Raw genomic sequence first — 26,750 nt, forward strand, 5'->3', positions numbered from 1 at the left:
AGTTGTTGGATATGTCTCCAGGTCACCGCTGGTGGTAGCCAGGAAATCCTGACTTCCACCCTGTCAGAAACCGTCTCAGACTGCAGCTTGGTTCTCACTTACTAAGACCACTCTGATCACTCTCTCAACAAGATCCATCCCCACATGGCACAAACGTCTATGAACTACCTTCACCATGTTAAGGTCCTGATGTGGACAGTCTCCAGATATTTTTTTCTCATCAAAAGTGTTTGGGATTAGTTTGACCTCCAATCCAATGCTACGTCTTAATAACCAGTTACAATAACTAAGGGTTTTGTTGCAGAACAGGCTGTGACAACCGTATGACTCAAGATATGTTCCTCCCTTTAGAACGGGTGGATTTCTGCAACACACATTTTATGTGTGGCACTCAGTATTGACTCTGCTTAATTCAGGTGTGCCCAAATCCAGTCGTCGAGAATTACAATGAGAACCATTTGATTGAGGTGTATTAAAGAGAAGTGTCAACGAAAAGTTGAAGTATAGTAGCTCTTGAGGACTGGAGATGGGTACCTATGGTTTGGTTGTATCTGCACAGAACACTGCTGGTTTGATTTTTGATTGATGAATGACCTGAGGCAGCTTTGAAAAGAGATTATATCTGAAAAAAAGTAGATGACTTAATATTTCCCAAAAGGCCCAACAATCTCCTTATGAAGCAAAGTCTACAAGGTACTGCAAAACATTAACATATAAGATATATGACATATAAGTGAATAATAAAAGCAAAAACAATATATTACTCAGAAAATACAAAAATAAAAATTATATGTTTCAAGCTTTATTTGTAAAAATCCAGTGTTTTGCACTGTAGCTTAATATGGACATTCAGTTGTTATTACAAGTTATGTTATAAGACAATATTGTCAAACACATCCACTTTAATAAAACCAAACTTCCTAATCTAGAAATTCAGATATTTATAGTAAATATTGACATCATCACATATGCTGAAGTCATTTTGATTGGTCTGTGATGGACTGAAGACCTGTTCCTGCCTCTCCCCCAATAATCACTGCAGATGACACCATGCAAGGAGAGGCAGGTATGGATGGATGTAGAATAGTGGACCCGTTGCGGCAATGTAAAGTAAAAGTTATGTAAAATTTCCTGCAGTCTCTGTACTATTAGCCATCCTCCACTCCTCTATTACAGCCACACCGTAGTTCACTCTACGAAGCAGCCTGAGGCATTCTGTCAATGTTTGCGTGTCTCTTTGACTCAGCCAAGCCTTATCTGTGCAAGTGCCTGTGTGTTGGAGCATACTGATAAGCATAAGATTTCAGTTAAAGCAAACATGAGTAGCCGACAATTTTTCTACTTAATTCTGAAGACTATGTTGTGTGCCTGTTTGGATCTCCTTATGGGGGGGCAGTTAATGTTATAAAGGCACCACCATATTAGTAGTGGTACTCAATTGAAATCTTTCATTGAGTTAATTACAGAGTCTGTATTTAATCAAAATATCGCATTTTAATTGAAAACCATAATTTGACAAAATAAACATTTCCAGTATTAAAAAACCTTATTTCTTCTGAATTATTGAATAAATAGATATGAGCTCAACAATAACGATATATTGTTTAGAAATGTGGGCTGTATCCCCGTTAGCATGTCCCGATTAGCGTCGGAGCGACTGTGCTGTTGCTATTTGTTTAGCATCGAGATTCTATTTAAGGCTTGGCTTTGTGCTAACATCCAAATGTGCGCAGATGGTGCGTTAATTTTTAGACATGCAAAAAATTGTTCACCAGTTGTTTTTAGAACAAGTGGTGAACAAAACAAGCCTACTTTGTTATTCCAATACACTGTGCATGGCAATATAGGAAACGGTAAGAAGACGAACTGAGACAATACGCAAGATAGGACTTTTTATAACCTCTCACAGAACCCGACTTGAAAAATTTCAGAATGACATATGTGTATGTTTGTGTGTGTGCTACTTCAGCATATTAATTTTGTTATATATTTTTTATTTTTTACTTCGGCAAAAAAACTGAACAAAATAAAATGTATGAATAATAAACAAGTAAACACGAAATAAAATATATATGTTATGAAAATTTTGTTTTAATAGAAATGTATAGTGTACCAAAAAAAAAAAAAAAAAACAACAACAAGATTTTAAGCTACTTAGTGTTAAATAAGGCCAATTGCTTTCAACACAATATTTTTAAAATTATTATTAAGCTGCTAACGCCAACCCCCAGCCTGACAGCACAATCCTTTCTCATACTGCGACACCCATTTTGATGTTTATGTGACTGGAGTGTGCTTCCTGCAGAGAAGAGCTCAGGCCTACCTCATTTTCGCCTGGCAGGTCAGCTGCTCTGTGTTTCAGTCTGAAGCCGTTGGCTGCTACGGAACCGTTTGGCTCTTTTCTCTACTAGCGAGCAACACTACATTCAAGACTCGACTGTACACCCAGCTCAATTTTAAGGGGATTTATCACTATATATGCCCGTATATTCAAAACACATCGCTCACTGGGGATTCCAGCTACCGGTTGACCTGTTCCGAAGGCCGTTATAACGCTCTTTTCGGGGTTTAATTAGAGCTTGAAAACAGCGGTGGTAGTGGAGGAGATTCCATATTAGGAGCACAGAGGAGAAGGCACCCCCTCCCCCCTTGTGTGATTTGGAGCTTTAGGTGAGTGTTTATCATATTTTGGCTTTATTGCCGTTATAACTTATAACCCGGTGTGCAGCGGTGCCGTGTGAATGTCCAGTTAAGGTTTGGGCGCATTATAACGTTGTTTTCGGTGTTTATTTCAACATTTTATTTCTGTGTGGGGGATGGGCAGCATCAGCGCGTGAGTAGGCGCGCGCGTATTGTGCACGTGTTCGCTGAGTAGTTCCCGTGTGTGGTTTGTGTTTGTGAGCGCGCCCTTCCTTCCTGCTAGCTGTAAATGAAACCCTCTGTAGTCATTTTTAACCTCAGTCATTTAGAGAATGTTTCGAACATGTAGTTACTGTTGGTGGAGTTTTGCTCTCAAATTAAATGCTTGTGTTCAAGCTGGCCTTGTACTTGGCAACTTTTTGCTTTATCAACTTATAAGATTTGAATGACTTCCACAAGGCATTAATGTGTGCATTTCCTTCATAGATTAGTCAGTTTAATGTTATGTCAGGCATTTTAATGAAGTGTCAATAAATAAATTTTTAGTAGTTCACAGTTTGAAAACAAGTTATTCTTGCCTGCTTTTTGCTTTAAAACCTCCTAATCACTGCTAAAGTTTAAACTAAGGTTGCACTTTGACCTAAAAAGTTTCACCATCCACTTAATTACCTTCTTTTTAGGTTGATTGAAAGTTTACTAGAGTGCAGTGCTTTTGGCGGCTTTAAAGTTGTAAGAAGAGTGGGGGAGGGATGAATACACACAAATGTACTCAAACACACACACATACTCATACACACACAGCTGAGATGGCCACTTGCCAACCTTGTGAATCTTAATTCAGTGACACAATGTACTAGTCCCAGATAAGCCTTCTGTAACTCTGTTACCAACTAATTGAATGTGTTTAAAGCTCACAGCCTTGTGGGTTTCGAACACATTTATTGTTGTGATCATGTAGCAGATATGGACGTCTGTTTTTATTTTGATTATTTTAGAAGTTTAAAGGAGAGTGCGAGTATTCTATTATTCGGTCAATTGGCACCTACATTTGCCAACTCATACTAATGCAGTGATATTTTGTGCTTTCAGTAATGCCATTGTACTTGTAAACAATTTCATGCCCATGCAATTAACCCATTGTGTATGTGTTGTGTTTTTTGTGTAGTTAAGTATGTAGGGAAGCAGGTCTTGAATTGTTGTCAAAACTCATTTATGAAAGGCTTCCTGTCAGACTGAATCACAACTCTGTAATGAAATTACAGAAAAAGCTTCCAGCCCTGTGAAAGTGGTAACAGTAACAGAGAAGGTGGGAATTCTGCATAAGCACTCTGGGAATGCCACAACTAGCCAGCTGCTAATGGTTGATGTTGCTGAAGTTGGCATCTGCTTTGGACTTTTGAGACTGGACTGCAGTTGTGTATGTCTAGTTCAATACTCAAGATACTTTAAATTGATCAAACATGAACAGGATCATTCAAAAATTCGTTAGAGTACATTTTCGTGAGACCTTTATTCTGTTTATGAGAGATGGAAAAAACAGTTTGTGGGTTCAGATTAAAATATGAGATAACTATCATTGCATGAAAATCTAAATATATCGCTTTATTTTGAACACAGCTGCTTGCTTTTTGCAATGCTTTTATTTGCACAAAGACTGCCACGTTTTCACCAGTCTTTGGTGTGTGTGTGCGCGCGCGCTTGCATAACAAATGAATACACTGGTCAACACATTGTAGACATGAGTTGCCCATTCAAATGTCAGCTCACACTAAAAAGCACAGTGAGCTAATTGATCTGGACCTTTGCCACAGTCCCGGCTCCCTATGTGGCCCTTTGGAAAAAATGAATGACCCACCACTGCTGTAAACTGAAAGATTATCTTAGGTAACCTTTTCAGTTATTCTTAACAAGCACAGAAAATAGGGCAGGGTGTAATATTTCTTACCAGATTGCATAATGTTTATTTATTATCATCATTTTAAGTGAACAAATGCTACGTGTGTGAAGAATTGTTGGAAAAGCCATACAGTTTTTTTTTGTTTTTTTTTTTAATCTGGCAATTTTAGGACAGCTGTTTGGATGGTTACTCACAATATTATGTGATTTTTTTAGTCAAACAATTTCCTGGTACTGTAATAGAAATGTATAATTCTATAGAGGGAAGATCAAACAAGATGAAACAATTCCTCAAATAATTGGGGTAACTAAAATACAAAAAAAATTTCTAGGCAAATTATCTGCTTCAAATCTTTGTTAAATATTGCAATAAATTCTGTTAATGTACGTGGCACACTGTGTTTTAGCTGAAAGGTTATTTATGTTGCATGACAGTGCTCTAGAACCTATGTTGTGGATGCGTATATTCTAAGCGCTATTTTTAGCTATGGAGGGAGACTTAGATGAGCAAAAAAAAGCTGTCTTTCATGTTAAAGATGTAGTAGGAGGTATATTTTGATTATAGTCACATGTGCCGACTGGTTATACTGGCTTGCTGGCAGGGTGTTGACTAAAGAGCCCAGCATGGTCGGCCTGAAGTCAAAGTGTCAATGTGTGGTCATGTGATTTTCAGACGTTTGTTTTTGCACACTCCTTTCACCGTCCACAAGACACACTAAGTCAAGCTCCTCCTCCCTCTGCATCATGGTGTTTTACCATGTGTGATATACAACATGGTGTCAAACACAGCGATCATGGCAGAGAGCAACGATTATTATGAGTTCACGAGTTTGGAGGAGAAGGAGGAAATAATGGCAGACTGGAAAATCTCATTTAATTTTCCATGTTATCTTAAGAAAGAACAGAAGGTTTTGGTGTGATGTCTTTCCACTGCATCGCATGAGAACAGATCAGGGAGAGTTTTATAGTTGTTCATAAGTTTCTAATCGAATTAAGATCAGTTGGATTGTTTTATACATTCCTGCTTTAACTCTTTCAGTTGAGTGGGAAATGATGCCTGGAGATAAGCTGATTGGCTAACAGACCAAGCACACAGCTGGTCTTGATGCTCAATTCAGATTTTTATATTTGTATTTTTTTTTTTTTACTGAAAACAGATTTTTTTGTGTGGTTTTCAATACTTGTAATTTAATGCGACCGCAAGCAGACTTGTGTGAATGCTTTACGACCTTAAACGACCCGCGTGCACAAAAGAACATAGACGTCAAACGGCAGCGCTCTGTTTATGGAAGTCATAATGGATGGAGCTTTCTATGGATGGATTTTAAAATCGTATAGTATCGTCACTCGGTCATAACAACATGAAGGAAGCTAATGAAAAGAAAGCATAACTAGTACGTTTAATGGGGTATTGACTGCAGCTTCTGTAGAGAAGTCTGCTTGAATGTGAAGACAGAACCAGGAGTGGTGGGATTGGGATGTCATGTTTCAAAATGTCAAAATAAATATAATTTTCAGCCATTGTTTATATCTGTCTTATTCTGGTTCAGAGTTATGACCCATATCTTGTGTCAATTGCATAAAAGTTTGATAAAATGTGAAAAGATTGTTCAGATCTCCAATGCATTTGAAACTATGGGGTATATTGTATAATTTAGTTCCTTTTATGGAAGTGACACAAATTAATTAAAAAAACAAAAAGTTTTTTTTTGGCAATCTGGGCGTTCTGAGTGCTATGAAACAGTTGGACATAGGTCACCTATGGGCCAAAAAGCCCTCAGATTTGGTTCTCATTCTCCTGCTGTGTGAACGCAGCCTTAGTGCCTGGAGAGAATGTGAAAGACAGCTGACTGTCTTTACTAGGCAACAGTTTCTTCTCCATATTCCTCACAGCTACACATGTTGACTGCCACTGATACTGGAGGACATCAACCTCCCTGATGATCTTTCCAGAGTTGATTTTCAGTTTTGGAAAAACATGCTGATCACGTTACCGGCCGGTCCTCAAACTAGCAACCCTCTACATTCATTTCTACAACTCAAGATTCACTCCTGCTACAAATTATGGAAGCAATTAAATATGAAATGGGGAAATGCTTGGATGCCTTTTACCGGATGTATAAATATGTGTTTGTATGTACATGTATGTCTGTCTGTATATGTATGTACATATGTACGTGTGTGTGTGTATGTATGCATATATGTGTGTGTGTGTGAATTGTGCTTGCTTGTTTGTTATTAATGTAGCAGATAGCAGCAGTGAGGACCCAGGAATATGGCGAGCTGCAGATCAGCAAGCTGAGTCACATTATCTATGTAGGACACTGTGATTACTTGGTCTTAATAAATCACACAGGAGGTGTGTTGGAGTAGTGCAGTTATGTAACCGGTGCTAGGCGGTGTTGTGAATAGTGAAGGGACAGACAAAATGGGCTTAAGTGCAGTGCGTGAAAACATCTTCCTTCATTAGGCCCAATAACAAATAGAGACAAACAAACATAGAACAATCATTAATCCCTGATTTCGATTTAGTTCATTAAAAGTCTGTATGATGTATAGTTTTTATTTTTTTCTTTTAATGGTGGAGGCGTAACAAGTCACTGACAGGACATCACAGCGTGGTGGGATGAAGTAGAGAACACTCTAGGTATTGTTAGAGATTTTTATTCATTACAAAAGAAAGTGAACACTTGGTTTGACTTAGTATGAGAGCAGATTATTTTTTTTACCCCTCCAGGGGGTCTTTTTGTGGGCTCTATTGTCCCTTATGTGACAGTAGACTGACAGGAAACGGGGAAGGAGAGGGGGGAAGACATGCGGCAAATGTCGTCGGGTCCGGGAGTCGAACCCGCGACGGCCGCGTCGAGGACTCAAGGCCTCCAAATACGGGTCGCGCTAACCGCTACGCCACCACGGCACGCCCGAGAGCAGATTATTTTAGTTTTCCCCTTTTTTTTACCTGATGAAATATCCGCTAATGTTGTATAACAAGTTTCATAATCTATATTGAGTCTCCTGGAGCTCTAAGGCAGCAGGGATTCATCAACTCTGCCTCCACTGGGTGTGCTAAAAGTGGGCAAAGGTCCATGAAAACGTCTCAATAACACATCTTTCAAACAGAGCACCTCTCCTGGCACAGACAAATCTCCCTTACCTATCAGGGTTTCCCCCAGTATATTATAAGCCTGGTTTACTTACCTCCTGCCTCAGGCTAAGCTTGTATATATAAAATAGTTTAAAATATATATTTTTTAAACACACCAGTAACCCCTTACTGCATGCGTCTCTGCCGTTTTGAGGATTTCACCGGCAGAGCAACATTGTTCCCTAAAGATGGGTTTATAGATGATTGAAGAGGGCAATAAACAGATGGAATGGAATGTTCTATTTATTTACTCTTATCAGTTCCATAATTTAAACAGATTTTCTAGACCTTTTGAATATAAAAATTGGATTCTGACTTGAAAGGTGACCCTAAAAATTGTAATCGAATCATTGCTAGACACTGAAAGATTAGCATCTCTTGTGTCCACTCATCCTTACAAAGTCTTAAACTCATGTATCTAAAATTAATGACCTAAATTGTCTGAAATTAATTAAAAAAATTAAGTTTGCTTTAGAAACATGAACCACATGTCTTAAATTTTGCCACAGAAGGACTGTGGCAAAATTCTATGCAGAATCCCATATTCTATGTAGTTTTTTTTCTCCCAGGATATTTCTGTTAGCCAAAACTTTGAGTTGTCACGTCATCATAATATTCTGTGATTTGAGACGGTTACAACTACCGGCTAACTAGCTGTTTACCTTTGCTGGCTAGCTTTTTTCTTTAACACAAACTCTGAAATCATCGATTTAGTGAATTTAACATGGTGCTCAAACACCAGTCTTACCAGTTGATACTATGGAGGGAAATACTGCTGAGAATGTGGGATTATCAGACTAAAAAGTTTTTTTTTTAACTTGACATTATATGTCTAGAACATACAGAGATTGGCGTGGTACCCTCAGTCATAAATGGTGTTAATCAGTCATTAGGGTGCAGGAAATGGGTGTGAGTGTAGTGGTCGTTTGAGTTAGTGAAACCTGCAGAAAGCCAAATGTGTTGCCGTCCTTCTGTGTTCTCTCTCTGTGTGTGTGTGTCTAGGGAAGCCATGCTGGTGACAGGAAGTACATTCTGGTGGGACCAAGGCACTTCTCCTTCCTCTGCCTTCCCTTACTTAATTCATGTAAAGTATTTTTGAGTGCTTAGAAAATTATTATGCAAATAATAGGTTATTATCATTTATTATGATTTATAAGTTAGAAAGTATGATCGTTCTGAAAGAATAATCAGATCTGCTGTTAACAGTGAAAATGATGTCCCATTTTTAGTCATGTATTCTGTCCTCCCTGGACACTCGGTAGGAGTCTGGATCAGTGCAGGTGATTTAAAATCCATTCTAGTTGGACACATTTCTTTAACGTTTGGAGTGACGGTTCAATACCTTTATCAAATACTTGCTATGAAACAATCTGAGATTAATTATCCACATAAATCTGTTTCCACAATGGATTCCTGAACGTTTTTGGTCTGGAATGTAACTTTCCGTAACCTTTATACGGTCTCCTGGAAAGAAATGGAAAAAAAAACATTTTTGGATAGGAATTACAGCTGACTATTTAAAGACACGATATCTGACTCATTTGTGACATCAGTGCATTTGAGTGAATAATTGATATTCAGTATGGGTGGCTGGGCTTAAATGTTGTTGAAGCACAAAAATGCCAAAGTCCTTTGTGATACAAAGTTAACAGAGAATATGACTCATGAAAAGTATTGTGTTTGTCTAGTTTGGTCCTCGGCCCAAAAGTGGAAACGCAGGAAGGAGAAAAAGTTAATTTCTTGGAAGTTTGTTCCAGATTTGTGGTGCATAGAAGTTTAATGCTGCTTCTCCACGTTTTGTTCTGTATGTAGAACAGACCAGAACCAGAAGACCTGAAAGCTCTGGAAGGTTGATATAACAACAGAGGATCTTTAATATATTGTGGTGCTAAGCTGGTCAGTGATTTATAAACTAACAGCCGTATTTTAAAGTCTGTTCTCTCAGTGAAGGATTTTAGAATTAGGTGATGTTCTCTATCTTCCTGGTTTAAGTTAGTACGTCAGCAGCAGCGTTCTGGATCAGCTGGAGAATTATTATTTTTTTTTGTTTAGGCAGACCTGTGAACTGTTGCAGTAATCAATGTCAGTTATTTACTACAACAGATAAATGCATGGATGAGTTTCTCTAGAGCTTACTAAGATATTAGTCCTTTTATCCTGTAAATTTTCTTCAGGTGATAAAAGGCTAACTTTGATTCTGACTAGAATAGAAGTTACATATTGCAGCTTTAAGACAGTACCAGTGTGTTATTGCATCTGATGCAGTGCAGCGCTTTGGTTTGTTTGACTGCTGCAAGCAGCTGGATTTGGGCTTCAGCTGATTGATTCTGTTCCAGGTGTGTAACTCAGCTCAGTGTAGAGTGATCTACATAATTTACACTATTTAAATACGCCGACATAAAGTTCTGGTCCTGTCCACCTTTCTTTCTCCTCTACAGCTGCATGACAAACCTGAATGTTTCAGTGACAGCGGGGAGTCTTCTCTTTGTTTTGGTGGCACTTCTTAATGTTGCTCTTCAGAGCGCTCCTCAGAGATCACGCATCAACATTCTGGATGAGTTCAGGATGTGTTCAGGTAGAGAACTGGGCTGTATTTGTTTGGTACATGTGTGTACTGAACATGAATATTTTTGGTACAGTTACCATTGCAGCCCTAATGCACATAAAGAAACAGAATAGTGTGCGATGCTAGCTGACTCGGCATCCATGTTCTGCATCCTCTGCCCTGCTCCCAGATTCTGCTCTGTATTATTTCTAGTTGTCCAAATGAAATTCCAGCCAATAATCTCCTGCTGACTAATGTATGTATGTGTGAATGGCAGCTGTGGAGCAACTCTATGATCGTCTAGAAAACATTCCCTTATGTGTGAACTTGTGATGGTGGGCTCTACTTGTTGTAACATGTTATTGATGCCCCTGTTTGACTGTGTGTGTTGTCATGTGCACATGTTTTTAGCACACACAGAGTACATTGTTAGAATAACTGTGGCATGCTACATTCAGCGTGCCAAGTTGGGGGTGATGGATGAAGACAGCAAATGTTGGCAAAACACAGAGCTCATAGCAAGGAGGATATGAAAACCCTGAATTAAAAGTTTTCATATTGATTTTTTTAAATGTGGGTGTTCAATTTATGTAACTGAAAATTAGAAAATGGTAAATGTTGTACCCACCAGACCATCACAAGGAGCTATTTTTATTCTCAGAATCTCTTCTATTAGTTTCAGTTTGGCTGCAGAATGCAGTGAAGTTTCTAAAGCGGAGAGATACAGCACATAGTTTCACAAATTAGCTTGAATTTGGATGTTTTTCACCTGACGGTCTGGTGGACTTGGTGCCATTGGGGATCAAGGTTGAAACCAAACCCTTTGAAAAAACTTGTTCCCCTCCTCGCCTGTGGTGGTGCTGCACCAGGAACCATTGAAGGAAAGAAGAAAACCTCAGAACAAGACACTGAGCACAACTTCATTTTTCACAAAATCTAAACAAATGGAGTAGTGCCACATTTCAGAGGTTGTAGGATTTGTCTTTAGCAAAAGACCACAAGTCGTTTCTCTAGTGCTGGACATGCACATTTGTTTTGGCTGTATCTACCCAGAATGCACTATAGTCCACTTCCTGCTTTTAGAACGATTTCTGGTCCACTTGGCATTTACAAATCCCTTCAAATCGCACACACGAGTGTCTGCAGTTTGAAAACCATTAAAATGGGTGCATCTCTATTAAATGTTTTCTAAACAGCTGAATTCTTAGTGTGTGGTGTGTCTGTGTGGTGGCATGAGGGGTCACTTCCTACAGTTTGAAGAACATGTTATACCTTTTTCTTTTCTCCTGTGAAGTGTTGATATTTGCAGGGTTGTAGCTCCCTTTGCTTTAGTGTGACAGCACCTGGAAACACTCCTTTCTCCAAAGATTACTGGACAGTATAAACCACAGCAGAATTATCTGGTAAATAGGCCAATATGGACAAATATTAGTGTTGATTTATCATCTCTTTCATACATTAAACTTGAGACCAAAAGTGATGTTTAAATGGGCAGTATTATGTATTTGCCATTTTCTAGCACATCAAGTAACTGTTAGCTTCACTTGTTATAAAAATGTATAATGAAATATGACTTAAAAGAAATTTGACTTTGTAATTTAATGCCTTGAAATTGGGCTTCTGTCTCTTGAAGAAACACTTTTGGTAGCTCTGTCTTCAGGAAGTCATCAGAACATGGCTTGTCTGTTAACCCTTTAACAGCGTTTTTACCAGTTATGCACTTAGATGTTGCTCCTATAATGAACGCTGTAGATGCGCAGTTCCACCAGGTGTTTTCTAATTGATACTGGCTAGTCTGAAGGAGTCAGAATGCAGTGAAGTTTTATAAAGCGGAGAGATACAGCAGGACTCGGAAGCTTCAAAACTGCAGCTCTGAGGAAAAGCTGCGTCTTAAAGGCAGCACTCTGTCCACCCAGGTTGAATGGTTGCATTAAAGCATTTCTCAAAAATGCATGAAAGAATAATGGTAGCACTTCAAGTATGTTTTTGATGAAGGAATAACATAACATTTTTACAAGCATATTTTACTAGCTTTACTAGCTACTACAGAATGCAACAATATTTTTGTTTTCCAGTTTCTCAATCAATTGTCAGAATATTTAATATATTAATTACTAAAGTAATCTTTTGCAAGGGCCCACTCTCATTGTCTTAATTTAATCCAAACACCTGACAGTTAGTCATACTTTTGCTTTGACAAATGTAACGCATGTGACATTTTTCTGTCTGTGTCTCTTTACACCAGTAGGTCTTCCCTAACCCTTCCATACCATTGTACTGTGGACCCTGCACAGGCCTGTTTGGGTGTCACATGGTGTCTGGTTCTTGGGACAATCAGAGCTGCGGCAACCATGAACAGAACTGTTCTACTGCAGTGTGCAGATCCTCAATAGCATCCAGAGGTTGGAAGAAGTTAGAGCTCATGAATGCTGGTATTTGTTGATGGGTTGGTGTTGCTGTCTGTTGCTTGTGGTGTGTTGAGTTGCACTGTCCTGTTGGAGGAAGTGGTTGGGCTTCAGCAATGTTTAGTAAGTGTTTCGCATCGAAGTAGCATCTACATGACTTGAGCTAGAACTAAACGTTTTATTGTTCCTCTGTTAGCTTTTTAGAATACTTCTAACCAGAGTTGTTTGCATGCAATCTTGAATTTGGTTTTTGACATTTCTAAAAAGAGTCCTGCAGTGAAATTGTTGTCTGCTTAGTGGGAGACTTTCATTTGAAAATCAGACAACAGATCTGTTGGTATATAAACCTTATGCGTCTCTTCCTGCTGCATTAGCTTTTATTTTTATCTGTCACTTCATCTGACTTGATGAATAAGGGGATTTTCTATTAACGACTAGAGAGTTGGCTCTCAACATAGACAAACCATTTGACTTAAGAGAGGTGATGGTGGGGTGGAAAGTGTGACCTGGATTTGATGTTTTCTTGAACCAGAAACTCTAGCTATGGTATTTGATGCTTGTTTACCGCATATCAGATAACAGCACGATGAGACCTTCACCGCAATGTGGTGGTGCCTTGAAGACTTCTGATAAATTGATTTGCATCACCATCAGGGACTGTCTGAGCTCAGAGCTGCTTCACAGGCTATTGTCTTTATATAGGTTTTCAGGACAATGTTGCTATCAGGCAAGTTGTAGTTGTTCTGTCTTGTCAACCATTATTGGTAATGTTGCTTATTGTCTGGAGACAAAGAAAAAGAAATGCAATTTTAATAATTCTAACAGCAAAAACAGCTGATTCATAATAAAAGGCAAATATTCGATAGGTGAGAACTTACTTGGGAAATGTGATTCCATTTCTCTTTAAGCGCAATAACCGCACTAAAGCCAAAAACCACCTCAAGCGAGTGTAAAAACTTTTTTTTTTTTAATTAAAATTGAGGAAGTTATTTTGAATTTTGCAGTTTCCATTAACCTTGTCTAATGTGATGCTTCAAATGCGCATAAAAAATCGTTAATGGAAACATTATTTTACAAGGAATGTGATCTAAACGTCTAACGTTTCCAACTGTTCAGTAGAAATGCATTCAGCACACAGTCCAGGTAGATGTTAAAGTTCTGAGATCTTAAGTTCTAGGGGTGTGAATGTTTTACCAACTTTTGATTTCGTTTTTTGGGCCACGATTTGATTAAACATTAATTTTCAATTCAAAACAATTATGATTTCAGTTTTATAAAGCGTGAATGTGAACAAAAGTTCCATATAAATGTCTCCTATGTATACAAAAACCGGATTGTGGAAGTGGGCTGTTTGAAGAGAAATGTCAACATTGCTGTCTGAGCGCATTTCTGCATAAAAGACAGCCACAAACTTCTGAACAATCACACCCTACCCCACACAGAGCTCCGTACCGGGGGGGCTCTGTTGCAGTGTTCCTGAAGTGCTCAATTTGTATTTTGCAAACCTTGCACAAGGTGAGGCTAATATCAAGTTCTGAGTTCCCAGACATTCTGTAAAAATAAGTGAGTCCTAATGAAGACATGGCTGGTTGAATCCCCCCTCCTCCTTTATAGTTTCTTCTTTATTGTGGTGCTTTCTGCGAATGCTAATGTTCCGGTACTGACTGCTTGGCGATGTTGGATCATCCCGCTCAGTCAGGCCTGTTGCACTAAGCAATTAATCAATAAATTGCATGGTAAATTAAAATGAGCTTGATAATTTGTTGATAATGTATTTTGAAGGACAGTTTTGTACAAATTAATTCACTTTATTTATAAAATGGGTTTTATGAATATAATTTTTTTAATGCAATTTTTACGTTTACAATGTTTTACATTTTACAAAAGTGCCAAGGATCCCGTCGCTTACATGGACACAAAACGACCAGGCAAAGTGAGAGTTCATATCTTTAATTGACTGAAGATGAATATGTAAACTAAAAACTGGACTGTAGACATTTTTAATGTCTTTGTGAGCCTGCTGCTTTATTTATGCTTTATTTTGATTTAAATTCTAAATTTTTGTGTATTTGTTTTTGTCTAAGTCGACTTAAAAAGTAATATATTATTGTTAAGGTCTAAGCTACAGAAAAGTAAGTTATGCATAAATATGCGCAGATATTATATCCAGTATTAATCCATTTCTTATTACAGAATTTACCAGGATTTAATTTCAGCAATTTTTAAAAGTTTTTTATTTAATTTTTTATTTATTTATTTGATTACTTGATTATTACTTGACCAGAATAGTCAATAGTAGGGGTGTAGCGATACAATAATCTCACGATACGATACAATATATGATATTCTGATCACAATATAATATATATCACAATATTTGGCAAACGATACAATTCGATACAATTTGTTGCACTTTTATGATTTTCTGAAAGATTTTAGAAGGACAGAGTGATTTTAGTGACATTTTGTGTTCCATAGACTTGGATTTAATTTACTAAAAACTGATTAAAAGCACCAAGTACACAATACCTGATTGGACAGAGTAACAGTCTACAACTGGACAAAATGAATCAAAGATGCAGTGAGAAAATTAGCTTCTGTCATTTAATTCATGTGGATTTGACATAAAACTCAAAGTTTCAACAGTGATCAGAGGCAGGGGAACCTCAGACGATTAAACTAGCCTTATTCTGTAGAATATGGTCATTTGGTGCATCATGGGTAAAACTGAAGCACACTAGCTGTCATTTTCCAGCCTCCTCTTCAGCTTTCTTTGGTTTCATGAAAGCAATAAACACACACTGACCAGAGAGTGTGTTTTGGGTTGATGTTTCAGAATGCTCCGTTTCCTCTGGGAGTTCTTGTCTCTTCTTGGCCACACTCTGCTGAAAGCCATTTGCACCATGGCTGTCAATTTTTCAACAGACATGCACACTTCCATGTTAAGCCTGGCTGCTCAGGTGGAGGTGGCTACATAGTACCAGACTTTCAAAATGTCAGGACCCCTCAGTGCTTTAAGTATCTTTAACAAGCTTATCATTACAGGACAAAAACCTACTGGTCAAATCGCCTGTTTTGGTCAGAAAGCTACAATATTCTACCATTGTTTTCCTCCGTCTTCCCGCATTATTAATTTCCCTGCAAGTGTCCCTTATTATAATATAATCATTTTAAATAAGAATTTCTGTGCCTCTCCAAACTGAATTAAGTCACTAGCCTCACGAGAACTGCTACCTGCAGTAGCCTGGGAGGCAGTTATCACAAGGTTAGTGCGGACAGCGGGAATAAACCAAGTGTTGTGACAAAAAGTGATAGGGTTAGATCACTTACCCCATCAGAAGTAATTCACTCTGGGAGCGCATTCAGCCTGCTACAGTGTCTTGTTGCATCATTTTGAATGTCTTTCTCTGTCGTTTAGCTTTTTTAGTCAAATTATGCTAACAGCAATAAAACATTTATCGTTTTATGCCCAAGGATACATCAAAGGTTTGTCTCGTTTGTTCTTTGCTTCCCTAAAACTTGGGATGTTCTCCCCATGAAAGTGATGCACTTATTCACAGTGAGAGTGTTATTTACAGATATTTGTCATTTAACATAAATATCCACCCATTTAAAGGCCTAATATGCATATAGCAGTAAACATGTTCTTTTCATGGGTTATCTAAGGGTGCATTCAGACCGGATAGTCAGGTAGACTCTGTACGATTGGGGACTAAAATTGCAACATTTGGTATATTTTCAGAACTCTAGTTTGCATTCACACTGCATTATGTCAAACGACTAAAAAGTTGATAAAAAGTTGTAAAACAACTTCAGACCTTGCCGACACTAAGCTTTTCCTTGCTTAGTGTCTGCACACAAACCCGTGTCAACACTACCATCTTCGTTAACCTGCAGAGCAGAGAGTAATATATTGACCAGAATGTCCTGCACTGTTGCTAACTTCCTGCTTTTGAAACGGTCTCTAGTCAGGTTGTATTCAGAAAGGTTTTTCTACTGTTTTAGAGTCCACTTCAACCCAACCGAGTCCTAGGTTTGTAGTACCTGAAAAGGCTTTGCTTCACTCAAAGGGATTATATCTCATAGATATGGTATAAATATGTAAAACAAACAAATTTGCTTCAATTCCCTTGTGTGCTTTGATTTAGACTCTATTTTAGGAATTATATACATAGGAATATCCTATGTATATAGGACACCTATCAGATTCAGAGTGGTTGACAGGTAGTTATTTTAGATTTCTTGTAAACCTGTCTTAAACTGTAAAAGATACTGGACCTCGGTTTCCTGCTCACAGTCAGTGGCGGAAAATCTTTCCCCATTTTTAAATCCGAAAAAAGTAGCACAGTTCATGTTGTTGTAGAATGAAACTAGAAATGCAATGAAAGAGCTGAATTAGAGGACTTCAAGGTTTTGAGATGAGAACAAATAGACGACGACCTGTGATCTGGGGCTCAAAAGGGCGTCTTACTTTAATCTCGTCTTTTTTGTTGGGAAATCCTCCAACCAGCCATTCTTTGGATTTTAGTTCAAACAGAAGGACTCAGTAAGCACCTGTGGTTTTGGAAAACATGAGTTTTTGTTTTTCTTTTTAAATATCAATGTTACACTGAAGTGTTGAAATTACTTTGTTTTAGGATGAAAATTCTAAGAAATAACTCTGCAATTAATCCTAAACGAGGGTCAGAACTCTGAAGAAGATAACTGCAGTCAGGTTAACTCTTGTTTTGGTTTTTCTTGGAGTATTTATTTGCCCCTGAATGAGCCTGATAGCAGGTGTAGTCATGTTCTCAGTCTTTGTCCACTGCAGTCGGGACAGTTCCTTGGTGAACTTATTTTCGTCCCATAAATGTTTGCAAATCAGCATGAAAGATACCTATATTATTGCTTTATTAGCTCAGACGTTTTCCTGTTTGAAGTTTTTCCAATTCTGTGCTCCATTTTGAGCTTGATGTTGGTTTAATGAAGACCCGTTTGCTTTTTGGTCATGATTATATCCTAAGGTGTTATCCAAAGTGCATCCATCTTGTGTTTATAAAAGGTTGTCAACATGCGAATTCTACTTATAAATGTTTCTGTAATTCCACAAATACTGTCTTTAAATCTTGTATTTCATATGAGCAGTTTGTGAGTTGAGTTCATCAGAGTGTTTTCATTAAATGCGGTATTTCCCGTCAGTCATCCAAAAAAGCTGGGGACTGAATTTTTTTCTGCATGTCAGGGTTAGAGCACAAACAAGTTTGAGTATTTCAGCGTGTACCATTGCCATATGTAGCATGTAACGGTTTTTCTTTATGCGCTCTCTGTCTCTCACCTGACTCGGTGTGTGTGAGCATTGGTGACACAGAGTAGAAAGCGGGTGTTTTTGTCAACTTTGGTGTTGGTGATTTTGAGAGTCTGCGATGATTCCGCGCAAGCGAAGCAAATATTACTCTTAGTTCAGTGTGTAAACTACACAACCTGAGCCAAAAGTAGAAGAATCACCATGTAAGGACAAGGGACAGAACCTTATATTACTACGTGTAGGTCTGTCACGATAGCAAATTTTGCTGAGCGATTAATTGTCTCAAAAAACTATTGCGATAAACGATAATATTGTCTGAAGACCTTTTTACACTGATTTAATGGAAATGACGTAATAATGCATGTGATTTCCTGCCAAAGATAAATACACTTTATATTCAAAAGAACACTAAACACTGGAACTGATAAACAAAATAAACAAAACAACCAAAAACAAAATGAATTCTCAGTCTCCATTAACAAAAAATGTACTTGATAAAAACTAAACAACATAAAGCCAAAGTGGAAATAAATACTGCATTCAACCAAAAGAGTGCAGATTATGAAGTCTGTATATTATGTTGCCCTTCAGTAATAATTAGATTTAAATAGAGAAGATGGGCACATCGACTACATGATGCAATAGTTCACACTACATGATTTTTTGCTCCTATTTTTCCCCTTTTGACAATCTTAAAACGTTGGTCTTTCTAAGATTGTGTGGTGTGTTACAGTAGATCGTCGTTGCCGCTCCGATCTAAATCAGGGTTTTTCCCCGACTGGGAGCTTAACGCAGCCTGTTGAATGTGACAGGTAGCCAATCAGAAAGCGCGGATTCTCCTCCGGGCTTTCTGAGGGGAAATTACGTCGGGGAATCCCAAACAGCTGACACGGCGCAACCAGAGGTCCAGCGAACATTGGAGATGATACGTGGAAACAACATTAATGTTTATTCAACATGCAAAGAATATAGAAATGACAAGAGGAGGAGTTGGAGCGAAATTGCTGCCGCAGTTGATAAACCCGGTAACTTTTCAGCTGTTCTTCGTTAACGTGACATAAATAGGTTCTAATGATTTTCATTCAGTCTGGACTTTACGCTGACACTAGCCACATGCATTGCAGGTAGATTGTAGTAAAGGATTGATTAAAGCCTGGTTTTAAAATTAGTTCACTGGACTTGTAGCCATTATTTTGTGCCCATTGTTGGACATCACATAGCAGGACCGAACCCGATCGAACCGTTATACCTAGGATTTCTGTCGGCTAATGTGTGGTCTGTCAGGTTTTGAAAATGGGCCGACAATCGGCCCGTGTGTGCTGGACTTTACACTAAGTAAATGAGGAAGGGAGGGTCAGTGGAGAGCACCGGAGTTGAGCCTTTTTTCATTCGGTGTCATCAACAGAAAGAGAAAAAGGATGGAAGAGACGATAGTGGCGATAATTGAAATGACGTCGATAGTTTTAATTTATCGTACGATTAATCGATTTATCGTTTATCGCGACAGGCCTAACTACGTGCCATAATCTTTTTTGTGGAGTGGGGCACCCTCCTTGGGTAATGGTACAGGAAGCAGTGGGAATCTGAAAGCTGTTTAAACAAGCCATACACAAAAACAGGTTGCTCAACAGCACACAGTAATGGTCTAGTTCTAAGGTGCAAGACGAGCAGAGGCAGCACATCACTGAGAGCTGAGCTTTGATACAGAAAGCAGAACTTTCTTGATTTAAAATAAATGAGTAATGTTGAGAAGATTGTTTGTATCCTTTGAACCTGAAGAGTTTCAGTATTGATAACCTAAAATCTCTTCTAGAGATTCGTGCTAAAAGTCCCGTTTTCTCTTCCTGATCATCTCTCTTTGATCCAGACAAGTAATCTGTCTCCTAATCAAACATCTGACAAAGAAGACTCCTCACATTTGTAACAGTGTTTCCATGCTTTCTCAGATCACCTGGTTTAAAAGAAAAATCTGCACAAGGTGGAATGTTCTGCCTGAGAGGAGGGGCAGTAATCCATTCCATGAGCACTAAGAGATACTGAGCTATAAGCGAATTAGATGCAGACAGGTTGCTATGGAAATTGTGGGTGCACTAATAAATTGACCTGATTTTCTTAATTTTAGGTGATCACGATACTTGCTTACATGTGAAACTGACCTTATCTACTGATCTTATGCACCTCAGCATAGGTCTGAAAGTGCAGAGTTGGTGTGGGCTTCTTGCTGACCAGACACACACAGACGACTACATCGAAAAATGATGCCACTCAGATTATTGTAGTGACTTGCTTACAAAATCCCTGAACCTTCTCTTTCATTCACACAACACTTTTGGTACACACACGCCCACACACACGGATTTTTACTACATTTTGTTTCTTTATAAAATATGATATGGATAAAAGGTGTACTTTTAATTTCAAACTTGGCGCAGAAAATGATGATTCAACTAATTAGTCGCACTTAGGAGCCTATTGTTTTTTCAGAGTAGGGGCTCTTGCTTCGACAGCTAAATAATAAACAGTCCTGTCTTTGTATCACATTCAGCTTCTGGGAATCCTTTGCTGCATTTGAATTGCATAAGCTGAACACCAGTGGACTGAATACACCTTTAAGAGGTAGAAGGCATGATTACTGCCCGTCATCACTTGCTGTAGATTTTTAAGCCTTGAATTGCTGTAAGAACCAACTGTGGTGCAGATTAACCGATGGCATCTGTACTGACACTCTATGCTAGGCTAGAGCAAAACACTGCTGTAATCAGTAGCTGGAGGTTGGTGACGTCATGGAGCTCTAGTTTTAAAACTTCAAAGTTGCTTTCAGTCTTAATTTGCACAATTTAGGACAGAAAACGGTACAAACAGAGCCTCAGTGTTTCATTTGAAAAGGAATAACAGAAGATTTTGCCTCGTTTCCACGGACTAGTACAACATGGGTCGATGAGGTTTGATACACCATTTTATATCCGGCGTATTTATGAGAGCCAGTTGGACTCTCTGAGCAGAAGGGGTTCAACCCAAACGCCTAATGTAACGCCATGCCAGTGAGATGACAAATGTGGCACACTTGTATGTCTCAACATGTTGCAAGTAGTGGCATTTTTCTGTCCCCCAGTGGACTGTGTTCAACACTAGTAGGTCTACCCTAAGCATACCATTGTCCCCTGTGCCTACAACTGAAGGGGGCCCATCCATGGTGGGTGGTTGTATGGGCTGCTTTCACAGTAGAGACGAGCAATATGGCGTACCGAACCGCACCGAACGGAGTTGTACTGCTCTCTGGAAATGTCCCTGATATTCTAGTGTGGAGGAGCAAACAGATCAGCAATTAGATTGTCTAGACCAGAATTTAAACTCAGAGATACTTTATTGATTCTCAAGGAAAATTAAGTAGCTAAAGAAGGACCTGCTTTTTTTTAGTTAAGGTTTCCTGTTTCACAATGAATTATTCTAATTGTTTTATTGCCCTCATAAATAATATTTTTTGTTGATCTAAAAGGTTTTGACTGCAGTATTGTTGTATGTTTAGGATTGAGGGGTGGGTTGTGTTGCCACATAAATAATCGATTTGTAATCCCAGGGTCACCTTCTGAATGGTAATCAAATTGTAAAGCACCTAAAAAATTTCCACCCCTAATCATAATCCAGTTTTGGTCTGTTTAAACCTCATTTAGTTTGACACAAGTCATCATGAAGTTAGAGTGAACACCACGGTAAGATTGAGAGAACTGTCTGATTCATTCAGAAAGAAGATTGTAGCAGTTAATGACTCTAATAAGGGATTTGATGCTGAGGTCTGGTAATCTAAGCAACTTCATGCTGGAAGCAGGATGCTAGGAGTTTCCCAAAAGCCTAAAATATTATCACAGGACACAGCAGTCTCTTACTCCTCTTGATATGGAAGTTCATGACTGGACAATCAGAAAGAGACTACAAGAGGAAACGGTAGCTCTTTAAAAAACCCCAGGAAGGCCAGATTAAAACATGGCAGACAGAAAACCGTTCTTTTGACAAATGAGTCAGCCTGAATTATTTGGACACCACAGCAGAGGACATGTTTGGTCTAAACCAAACAGCATTCCAGGAAAAGAACCTTGGAAACAGGGTAGTGTGACTCACTGCTTCCTCAGTCAGAATACAGATTTCAGTTGGCATCTTTTGTTTCAGTAAAATGAAGCTGATATTGTTTACTTGTACAGGGATTCCTCCAGTGTATTATAAGCCTTTGCCAGGCTAAGCGTTGCTTGTTTTTGTTTTTATAATAATAATAAAAAAAGATTGCTTATTTGTTTAAAAAAAATTTTTAACAAGTTGGACTGCAAGGGTCTCCGTTGCTCTGAGCGTTTCATTGGCGAAGCAGAATTATTTCTAAAATATGGTTTATAGTTGTTGCATTTTAATAGGTCACAAAGCGCGGACCAATCACACCACTGGCGCCTCTACACATTGCCTTGCACGGTGAGGTTCCATATGGCTCAGTAGTGTGTCATTGTACCTCTGTAGCATCCACTGTTGGGCTGATCTCACGGATGTCTTGATTGGAGCTAAGTATCTTAGAGCTTTATTCTACTTACAAAGCTCATTCCTGGCATGCCAGGGCTGTGTCCTCCACCAAGTACACTGTAGCTTTAAACACAGAAGCATTTGTAGCCACACCCGGTTCCTCCCGCTGGCGTCTGAGTGGTTAACTGTATTTCTGGCTTTTATCTGCAGGCCTGCCAACACTGTTGAAGGCTGGAAACCTAGGAGCGGGAAAGATGAAGGAATGAATGGAAAAAATGACTAAGACGGTACAGAGGGAATTCAGGTCAGGGAATACAGGGAAGCAAGGCGGGAGGAGGCCAGAAAAAAACGGCATGTTCAGATTGTCTGTAATAATTACATGGCTTTGATCATGGTTTCACTGATTGGTGGACATTTAGGCATTCTCAGGACAGTGTTGCTTCATATTTTTCACTCTTCAAATATGGAGAATAAAATCCAAGAGATTTTGACTGAAGATATGTTTTGTGGTAGAATCAGACATGATGTCACACCATTCAATACCCCTGTGCTGCTGGCTGGAACTGTAAGCATTTTAGCATTCAGGTCAGTCCATTAGTGAGTGAGGATTTTCCATTTGATGACGTTGAGCTGTGCTGCTTCAGACGGCAACAATATTTCTTTCTAGTCGGGCACAATGGCTGCTGCCTGTGTCAGCCGCTGAGTTTTCTGGGACAATGTTTTTTTTTTTTTTTACATTTTCTACAAATAATAGTTTTACCCAACATAAAGAGTGAAGATAAACTATTGTGGCATATGAGTCAACATTATAACTGTTATGTTAACTTGTCTAAAACTGTTGTTTCCTTGCATGTCTTCTTGATAATGCTGATCGTTGCTAAAGTTTTTGATTTCCAGACGTTCTCTGTATCAGCCTGTTCTGTTACTATGGAGAGTTAATAGTGCCAAATTACAAAAAAACAGTGTATGAAATAAATATTTAAGTGTCATTAATTTATTAAAATCATAAATAAATACAGACATAACATTAAATAAATAATTTTGACGTGCCTCAATTAAATGTATTAATTTCATTTTAAAAATGAAATTAATATATTACCATAGCTATATAGAGCTATAGAGGCTGGAATTGCTCACCCAGAGTTTGTAGTAAATCAATTACAACAATTTATTGACATTATTTCCACATTTCCAGTGAAAATACTGACCCAGAGTCATAACAAACTTGGAAGAAATTGTCTTGACTTGCGGTTTGAAGCAGGCAGTCAGACGTCAGAGTCTTCCAGTAACCCCGCCCACTGAGTTTGATGGATGATTTTGACAGTTGAAATGAATTTAAGGGTTTGGGTAAATGCTACAATTTTTACTCGGAACATAAGAAACTAATTTAATATTTGTTTAAGAATGTCAATGCTACTAAATTTGATTTAATATTTTCAGCAAAGGTAAATTGTAAGATTTTAAATTTTCACATTTAAATAAGATTAAAACCTCAATTGTGTAAGATAGAGTGGGGTCTAGCTGCGCTGTTGAGGAGCCATATCTTAATTTCCAGCAACCTCTTGCTGATATTTCTGTAAAAAAAAAAAATTCAAAACTAGAACCCTTTGCTCAGTGCATCCATCCATTACCCATATTTGTTTGCTCTAACTGTTGATCCTTGTCTTTGCTGCAGGTTCTGAGCCCATGGTCCAAGTCCTGACTGACTGATCATAGTGGTGGTGCATACAGACTTACTGCTGGGGTGAGTGCTCTCAGGTCTGGCTGTTAAACCTCTCTGTTTACTGTGTTACTGTTGGCCAGTGTGTGCTAGTTTACTGTAAACAGTGCTTCTCATAGAGGGACCTCCATGCTTACTGGTTAAATATGGTCAGTGCAGGATGACGGCATCCACAGAGTATTCACAGTGCTTCACCTTTCCAATATTTTATGGTACAGCCTTATTCCAAATTGTAAATTAGTTTCTTAAATCAAAATTGTACACATAAACAACCCTTTATGACAATGCATTTTTTTTTTTTTTACAAATCTATTAAAAATAGAAAACAAAGAAATCACATTCACCTAAATATTTACAGCCTTTGTCATGAAGCTTGAAATTGAGCTTTTTCCACAGCTTAAATGGAGGTAATCTGTGGTAAATTCAGTTGATTGGACTTGATTTGGAAAGGCACACAGCTTTCTACATGAGGTCCCATAGTCGACTGGGCAGGTCAGAGAGCTAACACTAAGCATGAAATCAAATGAATTCGAGTAAGGTTGTAACATAACAAAATGTATGTAATTCATTTCAAAACTCCTAATTCGCTGCTGATTCATGGGCCTGCCTCCGTTTTATGTAAATTTGACTTTCAGAGAGCAAGTTTGACAATCTTTTTTTTTTTTTTTTTTACTCTAAAGCAGTTTAGAAATACAGTCACTGTTTGATTTCTTACTTTACATTCTGAAATTCTGCTGTCATTTATTAAGTGGTCCTTTCAAACTGCTACAAGATGACTGTGAAAAATAATGTTTATCCTCTACTGTTTTACATTAGATTTTTGAGCTTTTTCTGCTAGTTCAAATAAAAAATGAGCCCATGACCTAAGCAAACATTAGCATAATGGCTAATTAAAGCTGCCAAGTAGAGGAATGTTCCTAATTCTGGATGTTTTGTCCTTTTGTTTAATTTGGGCCTTTTTTTTGCTCGTGTTGCAACAGACAAGACAAAATGGAACCGTTTGACATGGGAATTTTTCAGACCAACCTTGCTTCAGTTTGTAACTGCCAGGCTTTTCCATACTTGCACCATATAGAACAAAAAAGTTTAAAATTAGTACTTGTGATACTGAACAGATTAACAAATTGGGACGGGGCGACTGAACCTGGAGGCTATTTTATTTATTTCTTTATTTATTCTTTATACCTGTTTGGAGGCTTTATTTGTATTTCACCTTCAACCGCATAGTTTATTTTAAAATCAGCTAAAGTTGGTGATATAATAATGATTGAAGGTAATGGTGTTTTTTTGGAAATTATCCAAATTTACATAATAGTGTTTGCGTGACTCAGTCTTGCACATTTGTTTCCGTCTGTATTAAAGTATTATGCAGCTCTGGCAGCTGATTGGGTGCTTCCACAGATAACCTGGTTTACAACCTCTTATCCTGAAATGCCTCGTAATAGATCTGTTTATGGTCACCTGATTGCGTCTGGCTTCCTGTTTGTTTGACTGTTACACCACTTCTGGTTTGTCACGGTGTTACTGAAAATAGATTATTGCTGTGTGCTAGGATAATTAACAGATTACCACAGTAAAGCTGTTAAAACGACACAAAACAATGGGCATAATCTGGGATATTAGGTAGCCACCAAAAGCTTCCAAAGCTTGGCCAAACAACCCAATTTTAATTTGTTCAATTGGCCCAATCAAGTATAGAACAGCCAACTAGTGGGAAATGGCTTCCCACTAACTTAACGTTAATAATAAACAATAGGTTGACTACCTTAGTCAAACATGCAGAAATAAACTGCAACAAACCTTCTGTCAAATGGTTCATAAAGTGCAATTAGCAATGCTAAATATAATGTAAAATAATAAACGGAAAGGAGGGAGAATTAATATTTGTTAAAACATTTCAAAATACAGAAACAAAAATCCTCTTGAGCACCATGAAATATAAAAACCATCCCCTCATTTCCATTGGTTGTATTTATCTATTGCATTCTCCATTAAATTATTTAAAATGAAATAAAGATAATAATACCTGCTGATGTGAGTGCAGAGCATTATAAGCAAGCTAAGTCGTAAAAAACAGACTGGAGTCACGGCATAGAGCCGTTCAAAAGAATTGAATCACTCTTGAACGTTCCAACATACTCTTAACAGGTATGAGTTATAGTTAGAAATATATATCTTTGGAAGTTTTCAGCTTCTGCTCCATTTGTCAACAAAGTTGAGAGCTTTTGTCTTGTTAGCTTCTGCAGTGGTGGTTTCTGATGTGGGCGATATGGGCAACCACCCAGGGCAGCATCTTGCGGGGGTGACATTGGCACGCCCCTCTCCCCCAGCCCCCACCCTGTCCTCAAATGCCCCTAGGCCCCCCTATATCTTTCATTTTAAACTCTATGAAATGTCAGTGTACAAATATATGGTGTATCACATATGCTTTTACATTGCTTTAACACAGAAAGGACCAACACAAAAACTTAATTCTGAAGGTGTGGGACTTTTATTTTGCTGTGGTGGTGCTCCACCAGCAGTTACTCTTGCTGGAAACCCAAAAAATAGAATTAGATTGAATAGGACAGCCCTTATGGATCAGGTACATTGTCAGCGATATCCAAGCTAGAAGA

General features: G+C 38.3%; 1 protein-coding gene across 2 annotated transcripts in view; it reads left to right on the plus strand.

The window, feature by feature from the left end:
• The first annotated feature begins 2,341 nt into the window (after nucleotides 1-2,341).
• The window catches only part of tbl1xr1 (transducin beta like 1 X-linked receptor 1), a 46,077-nt gene continuing 21,668 nt past the window's right edge, over nucleotides 2,342-26,750 (plus strand). Inside the window, exons 1-2 of one of the 2 annotated variants that reach the window (XM_005813028.2) lie at nucleotides 2,342-2,670; nucleotides 24,091-24,159. The gene's annotated coding sequence lies outside the window, so the exon portion shown is untranslated. Of the gene's footprint in view, nucleotides 2,671-8,746; nucleotides 8,766-24,090; nucleotides 24,160-26,750 lie in introns of those variants that run through there. The other variant, XM_023339556.1, reaches the window with a different exon arrangement.

This window comes from Xiphophorus maculatus, chromosome 9, assembly GCF_002775205.1.
Source record: "Xiphophorus maculatus strain JP 163 A chromosome 9, X_maculatus-5.0-male, whole genome shotgun sequence".
NCBI classification, from domain to species: Eukaryota; Metazoa; Chordata; class Actinopteri; order Cyprinodontiformes; family Poeciliidae; genus Xiphophorus; species Xiphophorus maculatus.